Consider the following 7,225-nt stretch of genomic DNA (forward strand, 5'->3'; position numbering starts at 1 on the left):
GTATCGCAGAAAAGGAAAACCAAACGGAGTCCAATTGACCTGAGACTTCACGGAACTTATTTTTGGACCAGAAGAAGGCAATGGAGTAAAGTGTTGGGCCAGAAGAGTCTCGAGCTGTCCACGTGGGTGGGGGGCGCGCCCACCCCCCTTGGGCGCGCCTCCCTACCTCGTGGATAGCCCGGAGACCCCCCTGACTTGTTCTCGACGCCAAAACCTCTTATATATACTGAAACCTCCAGAACATAACCTAGATCGGGAGTTCCGCCGCCGCAAGCCTCTGTAGCCACCGAAAACCAATCTAGACCCGTTCCGGCACCCTGCCGGAGGGGGATCCCTCTCCGATGGCCATCTTCATCATCCCGGCACTCTCCATGACGAGGAGGGAGTAGTTCACCCTCGGGGCTGAGGGTATGTACCAGTAGCTATGTGTTTGATCTCTCTCCCTCGTGTTCTTGATTTGGCACGATCTTGATGTATCGCGAGCTTTGCTATTATAGTTGGATCTTATGATGTTTCTCCCCCTCTACTCTCTTGTAACGGATTGAGTTTTCCCTTTGAAGTTATCTTATCGGATGAGTCTTTAAGGATTTGAGAACACTTGATGTATGTCTTGCATGTGCTTATCTGTGGTGACAATGGGATATCACGTGATTCACTTGATGTATGTTTTGGTGATCAACTTGCGGGTTCAGTGACCTTGTGAACTTATGCATAGGGGTTGGCAGACGTTTTCGTCTTGACTCTCCGGTAGAAACTTTGGGGCACTCTTTGAAGTTCTTTGTGTTGGTTGAATAGATGAATCTGTGATTGTGTGATGCATATCGTATAATCATACCCATGGATACTTGAGGTGACATTGGAGTATCTAGGTGACATTAGGGTTTTGGTTGATTTGTGTCTGAAGGTGTTATTCTAGTACGAACTCTATGATAGATCGAACGGAAAGAATAGCTTCGTGATATTTTACTACGGACTCTTGAATAGATCGATCAGAAAGAATAACTTTGAGGTGGTTTCGTACCCTACCATAATCTCTTCGTTTGTCTCCGCTATTAGTGACTTTGGAGTGACTCTTTGTTGCATGTTGAGGGATAGTTATATGATCCAATTATGTTATTATTGTTGAGAGAACTTGCACTAGTGAAAGTATGAACCCTAGGCCTTGTTTCAACGCATTGCAATACCGTTTACGCTCACTTTTACCACTTGTTACCTTGCTGTTTTTATATTTTCAGATTACAAAAACCTATATCTACCATCCATATTGCACTTGTATCACCATCTCTTCGCCAAACTAGTGCACCTATACAATTTACCATTGTATTGGGTGTGTTGGGGACACAAGAGACTCTTTGTTATTTGGTTGCAGGGTTGCTTGAGAGAGACCATCTTCATCCTACACCTCCCACGGGTTGATAAACCTTAGGTCATCCACTTGAGGGAAATTTGCTACTGTCCTACAAACCTCTGCACTTGAAGGCCCAACAATGTCTACAAGAAGAAGGTTGCGTAGTAGACATCAGCGTCGCGATGGGTAGGGGCGTTAAGGCCATGCACATTCCAGCACAGAAGCTTGACATTAGGTTGCGCCATATGAGGAAATGTTGATCACACGGGGTCCATAAACAAATAACAGGCGGTGAGGGGCCGCGCAGGGATGCCAGGTCGCGGTTGTAGTGACGCGGAGTTGCACACACATGGACGGATGAACTCTAAAGGAAGCAGCGAAGACAATGTTGTGAGCTACGACACACACTGCAGAAAGGAGCCAGTAGGGGAACAAGTACACATTGGCAACATCGGGTGCTTCGTTGGCGTCGGTGTTCGCCTTGACATGCTTCGCTAGGGTCTCGATCGCCAAGATGACTGGAGCAACAAGGGGCGTGTTGAACAGTGCCTCATAGGCTGTCTGAACCCCGGCATCCATCTCCGATTCCGGGCCGAGCAGATTGCAGGCACGATCAATCAGCTCCTGGACCGTCGAACTGCCCTGCAGGCACTGCCGCGTCTTCTTTTGAGCGAGCCTCCCGCTCCTACGAGGCGATGAGAGGTTAACGCCTCTGGTCCTGGAAGGCTTCGGCACCGGGGCAGGCAACAGGGGCGCTGCAGGGGGCGGAGATGGAGTCCAGGAACCGGCCGAGCGCGCCGGTAGCAGGCGTGGATGCGATCTTTGGTGCTGATGCAGCGGCGCCTTGTTGGCCCGGTTGGACAGAGGAGGCCGGAGAGGAGGCCTTCTCCGGCGTCGCAGCCGTGTCACCATCCAGGCCAGCGAGGATAGAGGAGGCCGGCGTCGCGCGAAAGGGCCCTAGGAGCGCCTCGGGTGGTAGGGGCGCGACCACCGGAGTGCGTCCAGGGGGGGTCGCTACATGGAGACAAGTCGACCGTGGCCGTCGGGGAGCGAATAGGGGAACCACAGCGGCTAGCCAGCGCCAGGCCGGGCAAAGGAGGCAGGGCGCCGAATCACGGAGGGGCGTCGTCGATGGTGAGCACACCCAGAGCATGATACGTCTCCAACGTATCTATAATTTTTGATTGTTCCATACTATTATATATTCTGTTTTGGATGTTTAATGGGCTTATTTATACACTTTTATATTATTTTTGGGACTAACCTATTAACCGGAGGCCCAGCCCAAATTCTTGTTTTTTTGCCTATTTCAGTGTTTCGAAGGAAAAGAATATCAAACGGAGTCCTAACGGAATGAAACCTTCGGGAATGTGATTTTTGGAACAAACGTGATCCAGAGGACTTGGAGTCTACGTAAAGTAATCAACGAGGAGAGCACGAGGTAGGGGGCGCGCCCTCCACCCTCGTGGGGCCCACGTTGCTCCACCGACGTACTTCTTCCTCCTATATATATATATATATCTTCGTACCCCCAAACCATCAGAGGCATCCACGAAAACCTAATTCCACCGCCGCAACCTTCTGTACCCGTGAGATCCCATCTTGGGGCTTTTTCCGGCGTCCTGCCGGAGGGGGCATTGATCACGGAGGGCTTCTACATCAACACCATAGCCTCTCCGATGATGTGTGAGTAGTTTACCTTAGACCTTCGTGTCCATAGTTATTAGCTAGATGTCTTATTCTCTCTCTTTGGATCTCAATACAAAGTTCTCCTTGATTCTCTTGGAGATCTATTTGATGTAACTCTTCTTTTGCGGTGTGTTTGTTGAGACCGATGAATTGTGGGTTTATGATCAAGATTATCTATGAACAATATTCGAATCTTCTCTGAATTCTTTTATGTATGATTGGTTATCTTTGCAAGTCTCTTCGAATTATTAGTTTGGTTTGGCCTACTAGATTGATCTTTCTTGCAATGGGAGAAGTGCTTAGATTTGGGTTCAATCTTGCGGTGTCCTTTCCCAGTGACAGCAGGGGCAGCAAGGCACGTGTTGTATTGTTGCCATCGAGGATAACAAGATGGGGTTTCTATCATATTGCATGAGTTTATCCCTCTACATCATGTCATCCTTACTTAAAGCATTACTCTGTTCTTTTGAACTTAATACTCTAGATGCATGCTGGATAGCTGTCGATGTGTGGAGTAATAGTAGTAGATGCATAATCGTTTCGGTCTACTTGTCACAGACGTGATGCCTATATACATGATCATACCTAGATATTCTCATAACTATGCTCAATTCTATCAATTGCTCGACAGTAATTTGTTCACCCACCGTAATACTTATGCTCTTGAGAGAAGCCACTAGTGAAACCTATGGCCCCCGGGTCTATTTTCTATCATATTAATCTTCCAATACTTCGCTATTTTTATTGCCGTTTATTTTACTTTTCATCTTTATCATAAAAATACCAAAAATATTATCTTATCATATCTATCAGATCTCACTCTCGTAAGTGACCGTGAAGGGATTGACAACCCCTTTATTGTGTTGGTTGCGAGGTTCTTATTTGTTTTTGTAGGTGCGAGGGACTTGAGCGTGGCCTCCTACTGGATTGATACCTTGGTTCTCAAAAACTGAGGGAAATACTTACGCTACTTTGCTGCATCACCCTTTCCTCTTCAAGGGAAAACCAACGCAGTGCTCAAGAGGTAGCAGAGCACCACACGCCCCATCGAACAAGGCTTCCTTCCCCACGGCAGTAGTCGTGGGCGTGCCGGCCTCGAGATGCCTTGAAGCCGCCAGACCGGCCCCGGTCATAGCCATGGCAGATGCAGCTGGCGGGGCGATTAGGCGGTGTAGCTCAGCTGCCTCCCGAAGCACCACCTCGCGCAACGCTAGACGCTCGTCCGCCTCCTTGCCCCGAAGACCAGCCGGACCTTGGCCTCGGCCAACGCCACTACACCCATCTCCTGAAGCAGCCCACGGCCGCGGAGGGATCAGTCGCGTGGCGCCATCCTTCGTTGTCCCGCCGACCACCCGCACGACCGTCGCGTCGCACGGGGAGCGCTAGCGGGGACGCCCGACGGCCTCGTTGTGGCCGTGCCCAGAACGCCTGTATCCAAGGTCACCTGACCGGTCGTCGCCTTGGCCATCACGCCTCCACGGTCGCGTGTCATGGCAAGCATCAACGCCACTGCCACTGGCACGGGCACGCGGCGAACCACGCGTCGTGGTGTCGCGGGTCATGGGATGACGACATCGTTAGTGGACACGGGCGCGTGGCCGTCGATATTTCCGCGATGGCAAGGCGGGAACACGGAGGTCGGAGGGGAGTACGCCACTTGCCGGCCGTCCTGCGTCTCCATGTCGAGGGGGGCTGAAGTGTAGTCCTCGACCCGCAGAAGGTGGACGATGACACGGAACGTGGCAGCGCGCCGGCTGCCGCGCCGAGATCGTGACGCCTTCGGGGGCGCGCGGCGTGAAGGTCAGCCAGACCACCTTTGGGATCCTACGCGGGTTGGTCGTCCACGCCCAGAGGCCTATGTCGCACATGTCCGGCATGGAGATGGATCGCTCGTCCATGACGTCCAGCGCGCAGGTGCGGCCGATGATGCGCTCGACGATGGAGTGTGTCCACACATAGGAAGGCACGGCGTCGAGGATGAGGCGCGCGCGAAAGGGCATGGCCGCGCCGAGCGCGTGCGCCAACGGCCTCCAAGGCTTGATGAAGACCCGCGTGTCGTCGCCCATTCTGAGCCGACCCTTGTCCAGCGCTGTCGTGCAGAGCTCCTTGCTCTTGAGCTTGAGGAGGAACTCCTCCGGGGTAGTGGCTGCTGACGGCGACGTCGCCCCGCCGCAGCCGAAGCCGGTTGCGCAGCAGGCGCTCCACCATGGCGGAGGCCAAGCGACGAGGGGCGTCCACCGCCCAGGCGATGGCGGCCGTCTTCTCCCAGCAGGTGCGTAGGCCACGGTCGATGTCGAAAGTGGTCGCAATGATGCAGGAGTCCTCCTCCAGCCTGGACTCTGGCGCACCAAGGCCATGCTGAGCCATGTCAAGCGGGGGCGCAGCAGGGAGGGGAGAAGGGCAACTCTGGTGGGTGGCGACCACGTCAGCCCAGGAGCGCCTCGAGCTAGGCCTGCAGGAAGGGGGAGGGCGGGACGGGGGCGAAGGGGGCGGCGGCTCGTCGCGCCCCGTGCAGAAACGGGCGTGGTGGCCCGAGCGGTCACAGGCAAGACAGCGCAAGGGCTCACGACAGGAACGGGCACAGTGGTGCTTGCTGAGGCAGCGAAAACACCTCCCCTGCGTCCTCCTTAAGAACAGCAGCCTCCGCTCCTCGTCCAGGCTATCGCCGGGCCCGGCCGGACACCCGTCGCGTCGGCATAAAGGAGCGTCCCGTCATGGACGATGCCTCGAGGCCACCGTCATCTAGGGCGCGGCGCACCCATCCTCCTCCGACGGGCTGGCAGACCCGTCTTGAATGCAACCGCCATGAATGCCCCCGACAGGCGCAACCACCATGGAGCGGAGTCGAGGCAGCTTGAATGCGTCGTGAGGCGTGCGGGAGCCCGAGCCCCCCGCCGAGTCACGCACGCAACCGGGCGAGACCAGGGAGGCAGGGCGCAGCATCGACCCCAAGGCCGGCGGGTCGGGGGCGATCTGGATCTGGCTTACTGGGAGGTCGACGAGGCTTGACGCGGCCAGGGATGGATCCACCATGGGGCTACACCCAAGAATTCCTGCAAATATATATATATATATATATATATATATATATATATATATATATATATATATATATATAGCACGGATTTCCTATCAACAGTAGTTGGGGACACTGCTATCTGAACCGTTCGTTTGCATCTAGATTAGAACTTTCCTATGGATAAGGTTCTTATTTGTTGAATTTTGGTTGATCGCACTTACCAAAGAAGAAACCATGTGATGGACCTTTACAGAGCAGCGGACCGAAATGGCAACCTAGCACCTGCTATGACAGGAGCATTCAGAGAACTCTTGCTGCTACTTTATGGCATCGGGCATCGTGTATGAACCACTTTGGTAAACCTAAGCATTTGCACGCAAACGACCCGCCTGGGCACCCAAGAAGGGCTTGGACTCCACTCATGGTTTTCGTTGTGCATCGGATAGGGTATGCTGCGCTTTTGGTCATATTGACATGCAAACCAGAGGCTTCACCGAACAGCTTTAAGATGGCCGCGCGCACCCGGATATCGGTATCATAGGGCTTGACGAACACCATCACGTCATCAGCAAACATGGAGAGCCGATGCGTCAGTCCCCGGCGGGCCAGCGGCGAGAGGATGCCGTAGTCCGTAGCACGCTCAAACATCTTCTGAAGAGGCTCCATAGCCAAGATAAACAGCATCGACGAGAGGGGGTCACCCTGCCGAAACCCCTTGCAGTTATAAATGGGCCTACCAGGCGTGCCGTTGATCATGATTCTGGTCGATGAGTTGGCCAGCAGGCCACAGATCCAATTCATCCAGCGGTCCCCAAAACCCATCGCCCTTAAGGTCTCCAAAAGGAACGGCCAGCTCACTGAATCGAACGCCTTCGAGATGTCCAGCTTAAGCATGACAGCAGCTTCTTTAAGGGCATGTAGACGGCGGGCTGTGCACTGGACGAGCATAAAGTTGTCGTGTATGGATCGGCCCTTGACGAACGCGCTCTGGTGCGCGCCGACCAGCTCCGGGAGCTCACCAGCCAGCCTATTGGCCAAAACCTTGTCTATGATCTTCACCGCTCCATGCACTAGGCTGACCGGCCTAAAGTCCTTGATATCCACCGTCCCTTCCACCTTGGGCAAGAGCGTGACGATTTCCTTGTTTATTGCCGGAAACCCTCGCAAAT

The sequence above is a fragment of the Aegilops tauschii genome, chromosome 5 (assembly GCF_002575655.3).
Source record: "Aegilops tauschii subsp. strangulata cultivar AL8/78 chromosome 5, Aet v6.0, whole genome shotgun sequence".
Lineage (NCBI taxonomy): Eukaryota > Viridiplantae > Streptophyta > Magnoliopsida > Poales > Poaceae > Aegilops > Aegilops tauschii.